Source organism: Tympanuchus pallidicinctus, unplaced genomic scaffold (assembly GCF_026119805.1).
Source record: "Tympanuchus pallidicinctus isolate F22 unplaced genomic scaffold, pur_lepc_1.0 scaffold10, whole genome shotgun sequence".
Taxonomy (NCBI): domain Eukaryota; kingdom Metazoa; phylum Chordata; class Aves; order Galliformes; family Phasianidae; genus Tympanuchus; species Tympanuchus pallidicinctus.
This window is the reverse complement of record NW_026294619.1, coordinates 16,349,697-16,371,273: the sequence shown is the minus strand read 5'-3', so window position 1 is coordinate 16,371,273 and position 21,577 is coordinate 16,349,697. Positions and strand designations below refer to the sequence as shown.

The 21,577-nt window shown below is 37.2% G+C and overlaps 1 long non-coding RNA gene across 2 annotated transcripts; it reads right to left on the bottom strand.

Moving 5' to 3' along the window:
- Nucleotides 1-1,605: 1,605 nt before the first annotated feature.
- On the bottom strand, nt 1,606-20,823 carry LOC128091512 (uncharacterized). 2 transcript variants are annotated; one of them, XR_008211439.1, is made up of 4 exons: nt 20,595-20,823; nt 13,566-13,754; nt 13,108-13,157; nt 1,606-11,211 (listed from the first exon to the last, which is right to left on the bottom strand). It is a non-coding gene; the product is annotated as an uncharacterized LOC128091512 (long non-coding RNA). The 2 variants fall into 2 exon arrangements; XR_008211438.1 differs by lacking the exon at nt 1,606-11,211 and having other exon boundaries at nt 12,120-13,157.
- Between the last annotated feature and the right edge of the window lie 754 nt (nt 20,824-21,577).

Below are 21,577 nucleotides of genomic sequence, written 5' to 3'. Positions count from 1 at the left end.
CAATCCACAACCAAAATGCAACTGATATCTGAGTATTACTGGAAATTAAAATTCTGACATTTTTTCAAAGATTCTGAAAGGAATCATTTTGTGCAGTAATTTTCCCTATCATTTCCTTTTGCAAGAAACACCTTGAGAAATTATTTTCAACAAGTGTTAAATCATAGCACTAAGTGCTATGAGTATGAAAAAATCCACAAGTTCTTAATTTCCAAAGGAACAACTCTGTTGGTGTACCTCACAGCATGACAGGCAGAACTCAGAATGAGGAGACATAGAGTCATAGAGTCACTTTCATTGGATAAGATTTTCAAGATCGAAAGTCCAGCTATCAACCTAAACACTAAAAAAGTCCTCCACTAAACCAAGTTTCTAAATGCCACACCCATACGGCTCTCAAATAGTGATGGCGTCTCCATCACTCCTCTGTACAGCCTGTTCCAACGCCTAACCACCATTCCTAAACTCTTCCTAATAACCAGTCTGAATCTACTGCAGTGCAGTTTGGAGCTTTTGTCTTGTATCCTTTCACTTGTCACCTGAGAATAGAGATCCATAGATCCATATCGTCTTCACCACAACGTCCCTAGAGGTAGTTAATGGCAGATTAACCAATGTGATACACATTAATTATAATAGCGGACGATCTGAGTCAGTTTAAACAAAATCTACACATAAATATACAAACATACAAAAGTGTTTTTGCCCTTTCAATACCAAATTTGATTAAAATTTGTACTTTTTTTTTGAAGGAAAAGAACATTCTTGGTAAACATAAGACTTGTCAAACTTTAAAATCTCCTAAATTTTATCTCATTTATGTGTTCTTCCCCCAGGCAAAGTTTACTTTCAGTCTTGCTATGCAGCTCTGACATCTATTGAGCTGGGCAAAAAGTCATTAAACTAAAAGATACATGGCTTCTAATGCTGGTCCTGCAAAAGTCTTACTGTAAAACATATTAGGCCTCCATGTCTAGCTGCAGTTCTATTCTTCTATCCTCAACATCTTCATGAGGTACATGATGGGGAAGAATGCACTGCTAAAAAATTTTAGATTTGAACAGGAGAATACACTCAGACCAAGAAATAAGGTGCTATTCCCACAGTCATATCTTCTCAAAGGAGAAATTACTTTTTTTTTTTGGACAAAAATGAGGAGAATTCTGCAAAAACTATTATAACAAGGTGATTTTGGCTTCTTACAACAGCATCCTAAGTGAATTATTTTTGAGTGACAATAATGTAATTAAAGTCCAGAAGTCATGTACTTTATCTGAAATCTTGATAGAAATATAAATTTAAGGACATTTTGCAGACTCTTTTATTTCACATAGTGTTTATCTCAAAGGGTGCTCATTACAGCAGTGCTTCCTGTTCTGGCCCCAGGTCCCTGAGGAACTCATCAGTAGTCCTTCAGGGATCAATAGGAAACTTTTGCTTGACCGTGAAACTGAGATACAAATTATAAACTGGGGTCCTTGCAGGACAGTGGAGGTCATTTCTGGGGAGGTTTGAAGTGGAAAGAAGGAAATCAATATGTAGTTTTAAAAATAATTCTGTTCTGAGAAGAAAGATAGCAGTAATACAACAGAGAATTTTATAATTGTTTACTTCTGCAGTACATCCAAAGGCACAGAAGATGTTTTTTTTCCCAATTGAACTACATAGGTTCCTCGTTTCAGTGGAAATACAGAGTACAATACCACTATTTGATAAAGCAAATTCTCAGCTACAAAACGCTACTTTTCAACACAGTCACACTAACTAGCTATGCATTTTCACCAGTGATTAACAAGAGCCTGCATGATGCGCTCATAAATATCTGAGCCAGCAGCGGTGACTCACTGTCACTATCATCACTTCTGAAACGCACCTCCCACTGCCTCGCTGTACTCAGATCCACTGTTTGGTCTCCGTAAATGTTCAGCAAGTGTTGATGAATATCAGTGGGTGCCTTTTTTTTCCACCCAGAGAAATTCAGTGACACATCTTTTCTTTCTATGCACTTTCATGTCAGACTGCCCCTCTGCTGCCATCTATCACATGGTAACAACACATATTTTGGTGAAAAGGTGCAATTTCTACTGCCATAGCATCAAAAACTATATGGCACTGTGGACCACCATAGTAAAATAGGAGTCATTACTTTTGGAACAGTCTTTATAATACTTATAATTGCTATACTGATTTATAATATATTTCAGAAACAATATATTTTTTAAGAGAAAAAGAAGCATCTAATAAACACGGAAAAGAAATTCTAAAATACATGTAATTACAAGTTCTGGTTTCAAACACTGCTCCTTCTAATGAGTTACCTTATAACTACTTTTCTTCATTGAACAGTGGACTGCTTCACAAGCTTACACTAAACTGTTAGTTTTCAGCTGGGAGAAAAGTGTGTCCTACCACAAGACTGCAGCAATTAACACCAGATTTTCACAAATGAACCACCTCGCTCTTGGTTGTGCAAGTTTTGACAAGTGTTTAATATTCCACAGCTCTCATTTTGGAAGATAAAGTCCTCTCCATTTCCAGTTCCCTGAAATTTAAAAATCAACTGCTAGATGCTAATCAGCCCCAATGCTCTTTTGAAAATCTGCCCAGACCATTGCTCAAATCACAGTAGTAGACCTATAATTTGTTACACAGACAGTCACAGGCAGAACATTTATTAAAAAACTAATTTACTTTTGAGATCTTTGCAGAGGTAGGGCTTGCAGGGGAGAGGGGGATCAAATCTCTTAAAATGTAAGGTCAGTGGAAGCCTCTGTTATAATGATCCTTGCAATGACGCCTTCATCTAGGCTGGGCAAAGATCCCTGAACCATTGTTTCACTCAATTCCTATAATCCAGCTGGTCTATAGTCTTAATGTTACCAGACTAGCACATTCACAATGCACTGAAATTGGCTGCGTTAAACTACATTAAAAACACCTCTAACACACAAAATTCCTACATGACCTTTTCTGTATCTGCAGGAACTGTTTTTATTAAGATGTAAAATTTCATCAATTTTGCATCAGGAACCACCTGGGAAGCTTTTCTAGAAAGAAAAATGCACATTCTCCATCATGGATGTTAAATATATTTAAGCACACAAAGTGGACCAGTGGACAGTATGAATAGTTTATTTTTTTTCCCGAGCTCCTCATTAAATTTAATTATTTGAAACATTTGTCAAAGCATCATTTGAATAGAGCTGTTGAGAACCTGTGTTTGAGCGATATAGTACTTTTTGTCAAAAAAATTATGCAGTCAAGAATTCAGGAAAGCATATTTAGGCACTTATAAACTTCTCAACTTATGCATCATATCAAACAGCTTCAAATCACCTCATCATGGAAATTACACTCATGCATTAATATTGTTTAGCCACAAAATTATTATAGAATTATAGAATGGCTTGGTTTGGCAGAGACGTTAAGAACCACCAATTTCCAACCCCTCTGTCACAGGCAGGGTTGCCGGCCACTAGATCAAGCACTAGACCAGGTTGCCCAATGCCCCATCCAACCTGGCTTTGGACATCTCCAGGGACAGGGCATCCATGACCTCTCTGGGCAGCCTGTTCCAGCTCCTCATCACTTCCTCAGTAAAAAACTTCCCCCTGACATTTAATCTGAATCTTCCCTCCTTTAATTTAAAATCATTCCCCCTGGTCCTACCACTATCTACCTATGTAAAAAGTTGACTTCCTTCATGCTTATAAATTCCTTTTAAATATTGGAAGCCTTCAACAAGGTCTCCCCACAGCATTCTCTTTTCCAGGCTGAACAAGCCCTCTTCTGGATCCTCTCCAACAGATCCACACCTTTACTGTTTTAGGGGCGCCAGACTTGGATGCAGTACTCTAGCTGGCACCTCAGAGTAGAGGGGGACAATTGCCTCCCTTGCCTGTCTGGCCATGGTATAGCATGATAGAGCAACTGTATGAGTTTTTGGATTGGATAATGGTTGCACTTAGTTGAAGGGGACAGGAGTAGACACTTTTTGTGAACACTGGAGAAAGTCATTCTTAAGGCTGAATTCAGTAAGCTTCGTGCCTCTGAACTGGGATGAACTTTCACAAGTAATTTATGCTAATCTAGTCTATGTCTCTAGAGAAAATAAAAATGAAAGCTTTTGCCCAGGTATGTTTTTGTCCTTTCTACTTTGGTCATCACTGCCCCCGTGTGCATCCAGGTTGTGGGCAGGACAGAGTACCAATATTCATCTAATGGATCCAATTCTGCTTGAAGTAATGGCCTATTGGGATTTTTGACATAACTACAAAAGAGGCATAAATATCATTTGTCTTTCAGATTACCAATTCTATTTTTAATATACCAGAAAATGAGAAGGGAAATAGACAAGAGAGGTTTTCCTTAACATCAGCAATCAAACTGTAGAAATACACAGATTCAGAAACAAATATTACTTTCAACTACTATGAAAGTTACATGTATATCATGGTTAACCTGGTTGTACAGTTAATTGCAATGGAGAGACTGGAAAGGTTGGTTTGAGAGAGCTGCTGTAATCACTTATATTTATTAGCAGTCAGAGGCAAGCTTCTGCATCTTCTGTGATAACTTCTCTGTTTCTCTTGCTCTGGATTTGTTTATTTTATTATTTTAAGACAAATGGAGTGACGAGTCAGGTCAACCTTCCTGGTGGAAAGAAATCATCAAGTCATTAGAAGAAAAGGGACACAGAAAGGATCAAGAAGTCTGTAAATGATTATGAAATTTAGAAAATGCTAGGAAAAGCAGGGTATGAAAAGTCTAGCATTAGAAATAACTACTTGGTCTCTCTCAGGGAGCTCAATAGGGTTTGCTACAATCCAGGGAGCCAGAAATTGGCTAAAACCCAGCGTAGAAACCTGTCCTTTTACAAGGACACTGAGACTGGAGAAAGAGTTGGCTTTGTAAATTGGCTTGTCTGCTTTTTTTCTCTTTTAAAACTTGTACCAACAGGTCTCTAGTTGTTTGTTTTTTTTTTTTAAGAAAAAAATAAACAAAACATAACATAAATATCTTTTTATCTTCCTTGGGAAGCTCACTATCCAGAAGAAAAAAAAAAAAAAAAGTCTTGACAGCTTTGCCTGCTGGTTTGAAGCCTCATCAGAGTTATCTCACACTATATTACAAGATACCTTAGCAGCTGTTAAGTGGTGACCTTCTGTCCCTGAAAAACCTGTCAGGCTATATATGGTATAAGGAGGAACAAATCTAAAAACAAAACAGAAGAAAAAGGTAAGGATAGAAGGAAATATGGACAAATGCAGCATAGAAGTGCAGCAGAAAACTGGAAGAATTATAGTAGGACTTTGGCTTCTCATGAACCCAGGTGGAAATACAGTTTTTGGCTTTTTAAAATGACCTTTTGGAGAACCAGAATCTGTTTAGCAGCCTACTGCAAAATGAAAGATATCAAAACCAGTTATCAGTTTAGTCTACAAGTTTCAAAAATATGACTTCCCTAGAGAGAATTTTTTTTTGAAAGTGAACAATTTCATCTGGGAACATCAAGATGGGAAAAAACATGGAAAAAGCCTTTACAACAAGTCTGAAGCTCAATCCAACATCTGTTGAATAGAAATTCCTTTGAAATCTTTAATCTGAACTTAAACAGTAATGGCTTTAGAAATCCAGGCCACTGAGTAAGATTATTGGAAGATTTTACCTGAGAATTATTAATAAATTACTCAAACAATTAATTACATAATAAAATAAGGCAGTATCAGAAAGAATAAAATGAAAACTGACCAAACTAACTGATGGACAGAAAACAAAACAGTGTCCCTAGTTAGTAAATATTAAAACTTAAGAAGCATGAAAAAGGAAAACAGCTGAAGGTTGAAAGGACATATTTGCAAAGTTCTATTAAAATGAATAGAAGTAAGATGGCACAAAAGGTAAGTCAAAATCCTGAAGGTGACACAAAACCCTTAGCACTATTTTGTGCTTGAACAAGGTCATTATATGTGAAATGTAAACATTCTGCAGAAGCCTGCATTCAAAGAACTGAAGCTACCTAAAGAGAAACAAAATATGAATCAAATACACATTGAACGAAGAACTAAATTTTTTTATAGGAGCTGCTCAAGATAAGGCCACATTCAGAGGCTTTGTATATCACCTTGAATATGAAAGACGCTTTATGACTTACAATTTAGACACTGATACATAATTTAATATGATCTCTTGTATTTCATTAAATCATGTTGATAAAAAGACAGTCATATTGAACATGGAGAGATAAAACTCAGATTGCACAGTGATAAAAACACTCCTATTGTGAATGAACACATGTTTATTGTAAAACAAAATCTTAAAAAAGTGGCTTGTATTCAGGTTTCAGGAGAAAGTATATATCCCTGGGTAGAAAACACGGCAAAGTCTACAGCTCACTGAAAGAAATACTTTGGAAGTAAAATGGCATCCAATGAAGATTTTAAAAGTAGCCACATGCAGAAGTAGAGAAATGCCAACAGAAAACCAAATGGTAGAAAGACAAAAAGTAGAAATGATGAAAATAAAGTGACAAAGACAAAAGCAGAAAGTGGTGCTATGTGTGTGAATGCGGTCAAAGGCATTTTAAATGAATGATAATAAGATTCCCTTATGTGGTGAATCTTCTCTTGTAAAACAGTGAATAGGTACAGGTTCAAGGTTATTTCCTTTGTGATCTAAAGGATGAAGAATTTAAAAATATAGATATCTAGCATGCAGGATAATGCATAACCTATTAGAGCTGACAGCTTGGCTGGGGTAAAAAACATACAATAGATGACAACTTGATTATTATGCATTTTAAAATGTTGTTAATAATATGATTTTTAGTGCATTTTAAGAACACAGGCTTCAGTTACATATATTCTACAAATCTGTAGAAATCTAAGAATCATTTTATTTGGAAAAGACCTTCCAGAACATCTAATCCAACTGTCAGTCTGACCTACAAAGTCGTTAAATCCTGTCCCTGCTTGCCACCAGTATTAGTATGGCAAAGCTCAGACTTTGTTTGGAGCCATGTAGTTGGCATCCTCAAGATGAGAGTACCTTCTTGGTATTGAGTAACTATTCAATAGAACGCTTAGAAGGAGACAGGCTGATTATACAGCAGCTTATAATATATTTTTAGAAATGCTATGCCCACAAAACTGTACTGTTGATAACCTGAACTAGATTTTGCAGCCACAAGAGAATTCATACAATACATATTCAGAACAACTAAAGCGAAAATAACTGGAAAGAGTACTTCTTGTCAACTTGCACCTGACTTCCACACAGAAGAGAGAAACCATTTTCAGCTGCTTCAGAGGAAAAAGATGGAAAAAGAAATAGGCATTTAGAACTGATGCTGAGTAGTCAGGGGAGGAGACACTACAGAAAACAGCTAGGAGAGAGCTTTAGCTCCTGAGGTAGTTTGTACACTGCATTACAGGGTGGCCTTACATACTGGCTGTTACACCTCGATGTGAGGCTCAGAATACCAGACCTAGCTGACTTTTCTCTTTTATGTGCCACCCTGAGATGCAGACTCCCATGTGTCCAACCTCATCCACTGAAGATCAGACAGTCTCACTGCCTCCCTCCAACTCCTGATCTTTCTGACTACTCTCCTGCCTTGTCTCAGGTGTAGAAGTTTGGCATTCCCTAGGGAGGAAGATATGCCAGAAAATATGTTGACTGAGTCTGTTTGTTTACTATCAAACCAAGAAGCCAGCTGGGAAATCTCAGGCCTGCAGAACCCTACAGTTTAGTTAATCCGATCCATTCATTAAAAAGCCATCTTCTTAGTTTTGACAACATTATATGATGTGATTTTAGAATGATTTCCATATGTGCATATGTGCCTTACTGCTTTTGGACTCAGACCATATCACTGGAATATCTATAACAAGGTCTATATCTAGAGGGAAAAATATATTGTCCCCTGCCAAGAAGGAAGAAGAGATAGAGGGGAATAAAAGAAAACTAAAAATGTCAGGAAACACAAGTCTGTTGTCTGAAATGTCAATCACTGATTTTGGTAGCTGAGATTTCTTAAAGAGCTCAGCACTAGCATAGCTCCTTTCTTCACTAAAATCTACTCTCAGGGCATTTCATGAGTAAAATCTACCCTTGCACAAGAAAAGGTGAGCAGTAATAAGTAAGCAGCATGTATATTTTGGAGAAGTTGAGAATAAGCATACCAACACACAGTTTATTAGAAATTGGTTTATCCAAAGGCAGTCACCTAAGCAACCTAATTATGCTGTGCCTGCAATCTGCTTCCACTGAATGTTCAATACTGATCATTTTATGCAATCGCTGTAAACAGAGACATAGACAATACCTGGTGTCTGGATGTGTGCCATGTCTTTCTAAGATAGATGAGGCTTACTATTATTCTATGCAGGAGAATAAAAAATTATGAGTAACTCACATTCTCATTTACCACTTTGATCCTGTATACTTTCTTCCCAATGGCTATGTAGAGAATATAATTACAACCTGTCATATTATTTTTTTTTTCAGCTACAAAAAATGCAATTTGGCTGAAGCAAAATGTTTTGCAAAAATGAATCAATTTCAATTATACATTTGCTAGGATTAATTCTTATGCAGAGAAGGCTTCAAGGGAGAGCTAGGAAAGGCGAGGCTGTGGAAAGAATCTGTCAGATCCAAAATAACAATTGTTCGAATGCAAATGGAGAAAAATAACAAAAACCCTTTTATTCCTAAAAAACAATAAAGAATCTAGTTCAGCCATCCCCTGGCTGGACTCCATGCTCTAAATCTCAGTAGTAGATTTTTCTGTGAAAACCCAGTCTCACAATCATCATAAAATAAATATAATGTAAAATTAAAGTTACTTTAAACCTTCAATATTTCATAAAATGAATTTGCTTTTCCACTTTAATAGTGCCTTACTTAGAACGTTGACCAGCTTTGTGTCACCACAGAACCACATTTTAATGGTGCTTCTCCCTGTATGCTAGTTGGAAAATTGGAAAGCCCTCAATAAACCTCTATCAAATTGATCAACAAAAGAGAAGAGTATAATGCCCAGTAACATTTCTGCTTGCAGTGACATTCCTAGCATTTTATTTATTTGAAGAAATGACTGTTCAAAGAATAATGATGAACTTTGTAGATGAGCAAAGAAGTTCCTAAAGAAAGAAAGGAAAGGTAGAATGGTAAATAAATCAGGTGAGACAGAAATCTCTTCCAGTGAGCTAGAATATATATATACTCCTTTTTTTAAGACACAAGGACCCAGTTCTGTACTTTTTCAGCTAGCAAGTAGCTACTTTAATACCCACGAGGTCAGATAAAAATCTAATTAGCATCAGTCCACTGCTTGATAGGACTGTGACTCAAGTCCTGTAGTCCAAAGTAGGAAACCCAACCCAGAAATGTCAATGTAGCTGATAACATCTATTAACACTTGCTCTGTGCACATTTACAGTAAATTCCAGTTCTTACCACAGCTATGAAGTTAAAAGAAAAGATAAATGAATCTAAATCAATGCTTTTTCTAACTCAATCCTCTCAGTATTTATTAGAAAAATACTATTTTGACTGACTTTTCTTTGTAAAGACACACAGGAAAAGCAGTACTGCATAATCCTAATAGCTAGTAGTATGTTACCTACTAGTAATGTAAAAGAATCTATAAACATTCTAATATTTAATACAAAAATTTCTGCAATAATATATTTTAAAAATAAAATAAATTTAGTGGTATGAATAAATAATTTCACTTCTCTTTGAAAGTCAGTGCCAGACAAATGTTATGGTCTAATATGAGTGCTGCAAAGGGTGGTGGAGAGACAGAAAGAACCATCCATTTGAATACTTATTAAAATGTAGGAACAATTGATTCTGTCTTTCCACCGGTGACACTTCAACAAACTTTTGCATTTGACCTTCACTGTTAGCCCATATGAGCTATGAATTCACATAGCACATTTCATTATAAGATTGATCACGTAGTAAAAACTGTGTGGTTACACACTGTAAATGACACAACATACATCTACATGTGTAATTCCTCATTGTGCCAGTTCAGTGTGCTATAGTACAGACAGTGCACATCCTGCACTGCCTGCACTCTTAGTTGAATATTGGAATACATTCATGCACATGCCATATATATAAACACACACATATATATGTACATGTTCACACAGCTCCTCAAATAATACAAAAAAAGCATTGCTTAATTTTTCTCTCTCTTGATGGAGGAGCAGAGGAAACAAAGTTTCCTTATCAAATAGGCCCACAAATAATCCTGAGAAGCACATCATATGCATACTTACGTGCCCCATTCCTCTGTGTCCTTGGGGATGCAAGTAAGCTCTCCAGCCCTGGTGCCGCAGTGGCACTCATTAGGTGGTGTCAGCACCTCAAACCTTGCCACCAGTCTTTCTGTGTAACACTTCTACTCACCCTGCTCATCACCAACCTCATTGCCTCTTTTTATCACTAAGCCCATAATACATGCCCATATATTGAAGGCAAGGCAGATGGCACATCTCATTTATTCAAGAGAATATCAAGCTGTTCCCCATGATCACTCCTTTTATATCAAATCTATGACTTTTAGCAAAATATATAAACTATATGACAAATGTATATTCACGCTGTTTCCACCATGGGTGAAGATGTTTCATCCTTCTTTTCTGCAACATGCTGATGTTTCTGAGTGATGTTTCCTATTTCTGGATGCTACTCAGTTCAGATGTGAAACAGTAATCATGAAGTAAAGCATGTGCTGCGTCCTGATTGAGTGGAAATGTTAGTAAAGCTTGCATTTGTACATGCATCTGGGGAATAAATGAAGAGAGTTATGCATGAAATACAAATAAAGCATCATAATAGCTTCATACTAAGTCAGACCTAATCAAAGGTCCATATGGTTTAGTATTCTGCCTCAAGATAGGCCAAAAATAAGGTAGTCAACCCAAGAACAAAACAAGTGCACCACAATGCATACCCATGGCATGATTACAGATTGGGTTAGTAATCTATGCTGTTTGTTTAGACCCAGTTACCTGGTGACTTAATTTTACGTCCCCATGTAGTGAATGCCCGGTCCTTGGGGATGTTCAAGGTCAATCTGGACAGGACTCTGAGCACTGTGATCTAGTCTCTGTTCACTGCAGGGGAATTGGTCTAGATGTCCTTTAAGTGTCCTTTCCCAGTGAAATGACTCTACGATTCCACATTGCTACACTAAAGAAGGTGGCAAAAAAATTTCAGTCATCTCCCATCCATTCATTAGTCCACATGTTGCCATATTCTGGCATGCCTTCCACTGTATGTTTCCCAGAATGAAGAAAAGATACTTTTTCATGCCATCTGTTGGAGTTCTATAAATAGCTGGGACTTTATACATGGCCTTTAATAGCAAATTCCTAACAAGCTTCATACTTTCCAAAATTGGGTCAAAACTCCTCAATATTTTCTTGCATGGGTGCTTGGCTTTAGCCGAGATACATCACACAAAAAAAGTACACTGCAAAAATTCACTGAATGCAAATTTCTCAGTATGCCAGAATGAAGAAAAGTCACTGGACAACAGTTCAGTAGCACAGTCACTTTGTTGAAGAAAAAAATTACCTAAGTACATGCATTTGGTAGAAAACTTAAAAAAGAAACAATGGAAATGTAATGTTAATTTCATAAATGGCATCTTAGCAATTATTAGTAGAAATTGAACTCCAAGATGCAAAAACATCTGCTTGAGTCAACAATATGCCATTAAAAAGACTAAAGAGGTCAAAATACTGCTATCAGCTATGTGTTTTTCCTAGCATTATGCAAATAGTAAAAAAAAAAAAAAAAGATTAAGAAATAGAAGATGTTTAGACTCCAATCTTTATCTGATATCAGTGGAATTTAGGTATCTAAATATTTTTTATTGCCTACAAGTGCTTATAGTAAGTATTTTAAAAGCTTTAAATGAAGATCTAGATTAGTTTTCACAGCTTTGAGGTTCTTTTATCTGCTATTTTTTTTTTTGCTCTCTCCTTTTCTAACATATAGAAAGAAAATATAATTTTATGTCATAATTTGCTTTACCTTTGAGTTATAAAAAACCTTTTGTTTCAAAGACATTTTAAGTCATGAGGAGATCTAAAATGATTGGCAAAGATATCAATCTTTTCTCTGTCACTACTGAGTGACATCAGGGCAGCAAAATAAGGAGCAAATTGCATGATAAATGAAATGAAATGTCAACCAGAGCATTTTTAGAGGACACTGTTTTATTTCTGACTAAGAATTTGAAAGGAAAACATTGCCTTTCTTGAACTTATACATCAGAATATATTACTATATATAAAGTAACCCATGCTATGAATTATCTTCTCTGTGATCAAATAGATCATCTCTTCAGAGACTTTCCTACTTGCTAGCTCCATTTCAGGTCACTAAAATCATGAGATTCAAAACCATATCTTCATGATGATGAGGTAATAGAAGAAAAACAAACAGGTTGGTGTTTGCCTCCATCCAGACACAGATGATCATAGGCATCTGGTCTATCCGTTTTCAACCTGCTCGAAGAAGGGTATAAACTGCAGTACAATAAGCTTTACTAGATGATTGCAGTTCATGAGGAATCAGGCTCATCAAGCTATAGTACTAAAGATTCTTGAAGAGTGGAGATTAAAATAATACAACATTCCAGTTAAATCATAAGTCTTCATGGATAAAGAATGTAATATTATATAGATGAGTTATTAAGAAATATAAATATCTCATGACTGAGAAATGCTCAATACTTTGATTACAAATTAGTAAAAAAAAAAAAAAAGTGTTTCGGAAAAGGAGACAGTAGCAGTTTCTGGCAGATGTAACTTTCCAGTTGTCAGTGGTTTATGGGCTGGTTCAGCCTGGTTCCCTGACTAGCAGGGCAGAGGGATCAGCAAATCCATGCCTCCAGAAAGAGGAAACAGGGGACCCAAATGATGGAAAATAGCATCGATGATCTCAAGAGAAACAAACTGATTTACTAAATATGGTATCGGAATGCAAGATAACACGCTATTATACAGTATAATTAGAATTGAAGCTAATAAACCAAGTATAATGAGAGAGAGTGTCCAAAAGGTGGAAAGTCCTCACCATAGCGCTGAGGTGAGATGTGCAGTCAGGTTAAGCAGCAGGGAGGAGAGCTGAAAAAGGGAAAGGAAAGTCAGATGGTCTATAAAAGGTTTTATCCTCTCTCTGAACACAAAGTCTTCTGGGGTATGTAGTTCTTCTCTTCCGATCAGGTGCCTGGAACTGGAGTATTAACTCTTTAACTCCCAGTGCTCTATGTGATGTTATGATGTGGAATACCAACAACCAAAAATCATAAAATCATAACACCTGAATTGAATTCTGCACAGGACAGAAAAAATAATCACTTAACCACTGTCTCTCAAAAGTATGAGAGATTTTTTTTTTAAAGCCAACAATAATAGCAATAAAATGTTTAAAAACTACATTAATATAACCTGTAGCTTTACATTAATGCTTTCTGCTGAAAGAGTAATGACTTCTAACATCATTTCTAAGCCATGCAGAGGTTCAGCACTGACCCAACTGATGTAGTTCTTTGCTACTGTAACACACAAAATATTTTGTAGGAGATTCATATCCACATTCTTCTCAGGTCTGTCTTCTGCTAAAGGTCTCATTTCTCATGAGATTACTCAGTTCATGAAGTATGACAAAGAATGGTATGGATTTCTCTCCGAGCTTCTCTTCAAACTGTGGGCTGTCAATCTCTGAAAGGAAGAGCAAGAAAGGGGGGGAGGAAGAAGGAAAGGGAGGAAAAGGCATGTACGTTCGCACACATGAAGGAGATAGAAGGCATTACGGATGATGGATACATAAGACAATGCATTCTGAAATCAAATTCCCAAATTCACCCTCCCCCTTTTCATCTGTCTTTTATTTATGTACAGTTTGTCATATTCTGTTTTCCCATCTGGTGGCAGTTATGTGTGTCTGATGAATCCTCCAAAAATTTCAACTTTATATTCTTCTTTGGTTTCTTAGTGCATTTATGGATAACTTCTTGAAAGCTTTTCTCAAAAGCAGTCACTTGGGTAACATGCTTCTATTTTGCAGGTATTACTGCTACCCTGTGTGTTGCCTGCCTTGCTCTGAAGCCCATTTTTATAGCTTTGTGATTGCAACAATAGGTATACATTATATGAAATAATATTCACAAATGACCACATTGTTCAGTATACTGCATCCCTTTACATTTACTAGTGGCAATAAATCCAATCACATTACTTCAGCTACAGCAGATTTATATCTGCTTCCTTTCAGTCAACACATTAACTTTAAAATTTTGTTGTGAGTTTTTCATTACCTGTCTGAAACATCCCTTTCATACCTATCAAAACTGATCTCCATTTATACATACCCTCAGTCCCTACTTTCTAATAATAAATCTCAAATTCATCAGCCCGCTTGTCAAATCTCTCATCTGTGGGTAGCAGAGCATTCGCCTGTTACGCCCCTGAGCTGTGGGATTCACTGAACTGGTCTCATCTCCATGTCCCCCGAGCTCTTCTAATCCCTCTTTGATTCCCACTTATTAAAAATTACTTTTAATATTTGATCCACTACTGACACATGCTGTAGGCTCTCAAGACTACCGCTACTGACAAGAAAATATTTCTGTGTTCTTTACAGAAGATGCAGTGACACTTTCTAGACTAAAAACGCAATTATTTTTTTGCATTCCACATGGATTACAAGTCTTGCCTTTCTCTGCCTCTCATTTCTGAAGCTAAAATCATTTCATCTACATAGGCTGTGGTCTCCAGACCCCAAATCTAAAACAAACAAACAAACAAAGTGAGGTTGCTTTTAGTAACATACCAGGAATGAAATACTGAGTAGGCACATTACCAAAGCTCTCCTAATTTGTAGTAAGGATGCTTTACAAAATATCTTCTAATGAAATCTAAGTATTTTTCTGGCCTAATCAAGTACTACACTCAAGGAAACTGAAGCTAGGGGACATGTCAAAAACCACAACAGGCCTTTGGTGGAAGATCTCTGATGCTCCAATGTCCAAACTTCTGCTTTTTCAGCAGCACACAACTGTGTCTTTCCTGCCTATGCTCACTTTGTCTCAGTCTGCATTTTATCATGTGTAAAAGACTTTTTATTTCAGGAGCATTATGTGAGAACAGTAAAGTGAAGTACACACAGCTCTGAAGCATATTAGGACCGTAATTCCTGAAGGCAGATACACAGAATCCCAGTGACCTAAGCTTCATCTCACCCCTTCAGGGTATAATAAGTGGTAGTTTCAAAACCAAGGACAAGCAAGAAAATAAGCACATCTATAATTTGGGTATTTGTCATTTGTTTTCTTTCAATCCTTCCAGTATGTCTAATCCCACATTTAAATTTGTATACATAATCATACACACACTAATGCTGTAGATCTGATGCTGTATCACTAAAAGCCCATTTTAGAATTGCTTGGGGTAGTCAGTAGGGCATTGTCTGACTGTTTTGGTAAACCCAGTGGGGATCAAGGACAAAAGAAAATTTGTGATAAGTGAACATAAGAAGGGGATTTATTTTCTGATCACGAGAAATGGCTGCACTTCTGATTATACCTATCCCCTGACCAGGTTTCATAGAAATCTTAGTAAAATGCAAGGATGTCTTCCTGCTTTGCACACTCTACTGAATATCATGCACCAAGGCATTTTTTGAGCTGTGGCTAAACTGAATGCAAGCTAGAGATTCTCTCCCTGGCCCAAAGCAGGGCCATGACTGGTGGGAAGCATTGTCCTGTAATGCTTGTTGCAGTCTTAACAGAGCACTGAACAGCTCCAGGCCAAAAACAAAACAAAACAACTCAGACAGAACAAAGCACCAAATGGTAATGATTTCACGTGTATATTTACATCTCCCATACACAGTTAAACAGTTTATCACAGCAGGCTACATATATTTACAGATTTGAGTTCCAAATCAGCCTTTCTGAGTTTTGGCTCAAGATTAATGTCAGGTTGCCAACTCGACTTATTGCCATATATATTTTAATTCATAAATTACTGGTACATTGAATTTTTTTTTAGTACTCTGGAACTTCTTCATTGTTCTGTGGTTTATTTAAAATCAACATTAATGGTTCAGAGAATTTCATAGTGAGCTCTTTTATTACTCTAGGGTGAAAGTTATCTGGCTCTGTCAATTAAAAAAAATGGTTAGCTCTGACAGTTGCTGGTTAACACCTTCCCAACTTATTGATTGAATAGGAAGTAGTTCTTATCACTATCAGATATGAGTATATCAAGATTGATATACGTGAAAGATACGATTTGCTTTGTTCCAAATCGGAGTAGAAAAATTCATAGCCAATTCTTCTGCCTTTTGATGGTTGATACTTTTACCATCCTTATCTAGTATCAGCTGCACACCGTTGTTAGAATTCCATCTTTCTGCAATACTGAAATTATTTCTTCCTCTTCATCCCACGCTGTTATCTTTAACTTTTCATATGTATCTGCAATTCCTAATTAACAATGTACACTCCTCCACCAGTTTTCTGGCTTTCCAAATGTATTACACTAGCTTTAATGAGGATTGATTTTCCCTCCCTAACACCATTTTGGAGTAAGAAGCTTTTGAAGCTTTCTTATACCACTTTGGAAATGTATGTGTCTTGCTCTGAAGGTAATGCCTCCTATTTGTTTCCATAGAAACTACAACAGAAACAAAGAGCACAATAACTCTGTTTGATGGAAAAAATTCTCAGCTAGAAAACACTATTTTCCAATGTTAGCTATGCATTTTCATCTGGAATGAACAGGAGTCTGCATGCTGCTCTTGCAGAAATCTGCACCAGCGGAGGTGATCCACTGCTACAACACATCACCCACCGCCTCACTGTGATCAAATCCACTGTTTGGTCTCCATCAACATTCAGCAAGCATTGATAAATGTCAGTGGGTGCTGGTCACATCAGTTGCTCTTCTGGAGCAAGTCTATTATAAATACTTTCAGAAATAAAAAAAAGTATTCTGTATTTTTAGTTAGGAAAATTATGTTATTAGAAAATAACTAACTTTGAAACAAACTTTACTTTTTCTTTAATAAAGAGTGAAGTGTGCTAATTTTACCTCCCCTCCCCTTTCAGCCCTTCTTATCCCCCACCCTCCCCCCTCCTCTCCATCTTCTTCTCCCTTTCCTCTTTCCATCTTTTCCCAAATCTAACAGAGTTCTTTTGTATCTTGGCAGAGAATATGGTTAAAGACTTCCTCCGTGTCTGCTCTGAAAGCACTTTAAGGAAGAAGGGCGACAGCCAGTAGTAAGTAGCTTGGCTCTTCCTGCCTCAGCTTCAGCAGCACTCCCACCTGGCACCTGCTTATGAAACAGATGGGAATTGCAGGCTTTTAATTTCCTGAAGCTGTTTGGTCTCACTTCACCTTACCCATCTTAGGGAGAACACTGATAGGCAAAACTGTCCAGAGAAAGGTGTCAGTTTTACAAAGCTAGGCAGGATTTTAATCAACATGAGATGTCACGTGCTTATCTTTCCTCTGCCTCTTCTTCATAGAGTCCACTCCTCTCCCCTTCCTTTCTATTTGTTGCTCATTAAACTTACTCTTTTTTTTTTTTCCTAAATCTTCCTGAAATGCCTTGAATTCAGAAACCATCTTGCTGTTCATTACTTCAGCAAATAATTTTCTTGTTTTTCTGTTGTGTTTATTTAAAATGTACACTAGGGAGCTGCCTCTATCTTGTCTCTTTATTTCATCTACTAAAATAAGCCAATATTTTGTTTTCTTTTCACTTGGGTCAATTAGAAGTTGTAATACAGAAGGAAAGAGGCAACAGATCTATTTTCTTCCTTTTTTCTTGGTGAAGGACAGTAAAGCATTGCTCAGATTCACACCACTCTTCACAATAGCCTGTTGAATAAATTCCTTTATGCACTGAGCAGAGATACCTGCTTTAAATAGATGGTACAGTGTGCTATAAGATGATTAGTAACTTATCATAGTGGACCTCTAGTTACCCACAACACCAGACCTCAGGGTTTTGTATGATAAATGCCCACCATGAGTTACAGAGCTACAGGGAGTTAAATACTTAAGCTGGGGACAGTAAGCAAGGGACGACAACAATATTTTGGGCCTTGAACTCAGAGTTTAGAAAGAGGAAGAGTGGAAAGTGCCTGTTTAGTTCAAGTTTCTGGCTGGAGAAGCTCCTCCAAGCATGACAGGCAGCACAGGAGTACATACACAAGTGGCTGTTTAAAAATTTAACAAGTAGGCAGTGGAGGCTGCTATAATAGGTTGATCAAAGGCAAGAGTCAGCATCTTGACAGTGAATGACTAGTAATAGCTACAGCAAGGTTGGACTCTAAAGAACTTGGAAGGCAAAAGCAGTTATTTCTGATGCATTATAGAAAAAGGAAAGCTGTGAGAGAGGGATACCAAAAGAGAGTGATCTTTTTAGCAGTATTCTTCATGGCTACAAGTGGAGCAGAACGCTATTTGTCAAGGCCAGGGTGAAGGATGTTGCTATAGCTGAGATAAAAGAAGAGGCTGAATGAGCTGGATAGAAAATCTTCTGTATGGAAGTGTTTTCAGAAGTGCTGAAGAGGAAGAAATGGTGGGGCTGAGACACTGTCCAGAAGCCTCGCTAGTCAAAATGAGCAGACCATAGGTCAGACTGACAGGTGCAAGTGGGCAGAGGGCAATGAGATCTTCAGATGTACTGAGCCTTCCTGATGGCTACCTACATGAATGCAGTAAAGGCAGTAAAAAAGGCTAGTCAAAGGAAAATATATTACTAAGTAGATGAGAGAAAAGGGAACTAAGTTAATGTTTGCAGAATGCATTATTGAGATAAATGGAGACAGAGAGATGAGAGACATGAGATCTGGTAACCAACTGCGGAAAACAGGAAAAGGTTAGTTGGTTAGATCTGTTTGTCGGCTAGTTTGACCCTGATTATTGAAAGCCTCATCAGTTCAATTACTTAGTTCCCTTGGCATTCACTCTTATACTGTACTGCAGTGGAACAGTCATCTCACGGCAGGGAGCACCAGGATATTTTTCTGTCAGGCTCAAGTGGGGCTGCCAGAGCAGGCAAGAAACAACACACTGGAAGAACTAAGTACATCACCTGCATTCATTTGGCCAAGCAATCACCATAGCTTAGAAAAAATGATCTGCAAATTGTAGACAATCTGGAAGTCTTCTCTGAAATGTAACATATTGACTTTTGTTTTTAATGCACCATTTTTCTTCTCATATTTTGCTTAGTCATTCTAAAATGTTCCCCATCTGTTTAGTTATAAACCACATGGCACAGTGGGAGTACTGTCTGGTTAGAGACTAATTCTAAAAGCAATTTAAATCAATGTGAATGTAATTTCCCACGTATAAGTTTCTGACATTCCCTTGTCAGTTTTACCCTTTATTGCAAGGAAGCATTCGGTTGCAGTTCCCTGTTTTTCCACAAATTACTGTTATAAAATAATATCCTTATCCTCTGAATAGATATTAGAAGTACATACGACTCTTTCAGAAAACTAATCCACTTAGATCTCTAAGATTCATCCCGTGAACATGGTAAGCTTAACTTAGCTTACGCTTTTGGCTCCAGTCATTCTTACTTGCAGTTACTGCAAAAATTATAGTGTCAAGAGGGAAGATGAGAAAAATGATTCCCTATTTTTTTTGTACTTTGAAAGAAAAGTCAGAGGACAATCTATTAAGAACCAAAGAAAGAAAGCCAGTGAAAGAAGAAATCCCAGGACATGTATGGATGAAAGCATGAAAGGCAATTAGTAGTTCAAGCTTTGGCTAGGAAACAAAATCAAAAGCTTGAGAATCCTTGTGAAAAACAGGCTGCAAGGGATTGAAACTAAACTTTAGAAGAGCTAGAATGCAAACACAGTTAATATACCCCAGACAGAGTCAATTGAGACACCTGCATTAATTTAGAATAGGAAGAAATGAATTAAAGGAGAGTGAGGATGAAATGCCAATGAATGAATCAGGAAAAACAAAACAAAACAAAAAAAGCCAAGAAAATAACAACAACAAAAAAAGCGAGCCACTGAAACAACCAAAAACACTGAAGCAGAAAAAAACAGGACCAGAAGGACAGTAAGGTCACTTCTGTCAGTCTTTACATACAATAAATTTTCAAGAACCTTTGAAGAGCTTTCTCTTTAGAAGGAAAGTTTTGAGATTGCAGCTGCAAATCACTACCCTAAATGGGAAAGTTATGTGAGAAAACAGTTTGACGCTGGAAGAGGAGTGCTTCCTGTGAATGCTGTAGAGCTAGACAGTACTGAGTTATTTAAATTACGTCTCTCCAGTTTTTTTCCAAAATTAACAAATTTAACAGAAAAATACCAAATCTATACAGAAAGAGAGGGCAAGCTGTAGAACAGTATCTAAAAATATTTCACTTTTCTTTTGTATAGAAATACAAAGTATTCCTGGGGTACTTCTACAATTTCCCAAATAAAGTTGCTGCTTCATTTGCTTAATATCCAGTCATTTTTACTGCACATAATTCACAGTTAAAATTAAAGACAAAAACACTATATATATTTGTCCCACCTCAAATGTACGTAATATACTTAGAAAGAACATCCCCAGGTCCTCATCTCTGTAGCCTTAGCTTTAGCTTTCATTGCTCCTTCTTTCCCTCAGAAAGTAGTCTGACCTCCAGATCCTGTTGGTAACTAGAAAGTAGGACTAGGAATTATTTTCATATATGCGGTTCCTTCTTATCAGTGGGAAAAGGATGGGCTAAATTTATCCTCTCTTGTATCTTCACTGAAGGTCAATGAAGTGCCACACAATGGAACAGAGCAGTGCATACTGATCCACTTGAAGCCAACCAACAGAACGGTTTTCTGTTCTAACCCAGAAGTTTAGAAAAGACAGGAAAAGCATTTCCTGGAATGCTGCAAGCAACTAACAGTGTTTCAGTATCAGGCACTGTAAGTGAAAAAGAAAAGGAATGTACAGAAGTTAAATGAGGCATTTATCTCAAGAGGCTCCACATTTGTTTCTCTCACTTTGCCTATCATAAAATGTCAGATCACACCTTTCATAACCACTTCCAAGAACTATTACGGAACACAGTTGCACAGAATGTGGACTGGTGCTTTGGGTTGCTAGTTTTTAACAAAATAGTTTCTAACAGAAAACATTAAAGAATTTCATAGAGAGATTGAATTCCTAGTCAGAAGAGAGCATAAGCCAGGTGCTGAGTTTTGTGACCAGAGCTCGCTACAGGATGGCAGATATAGGATCTGAGCCCAGTTCAGAGCAGAAATCTGAATGTGTTCATTTCATCTACAACCTCTAACTAGCAGGAAATCTATATACAGCAGGGCAAAACAGAAGAGGAGGAAAGAGTGATTCTGTCTTTTGCAGCTTGTCTCTACTCTGCACACCACGCCAGCACCTCAAAAAGCAAAACACCTGAAAGTCAAACCTCCTCATTCAAGTATACAGGCTCACAAGCATATTAAACAACAGTAAGCTCTGTCTTTTGATCACAGGTCACCACAAAGTGCCCATAAGCGTCCCCT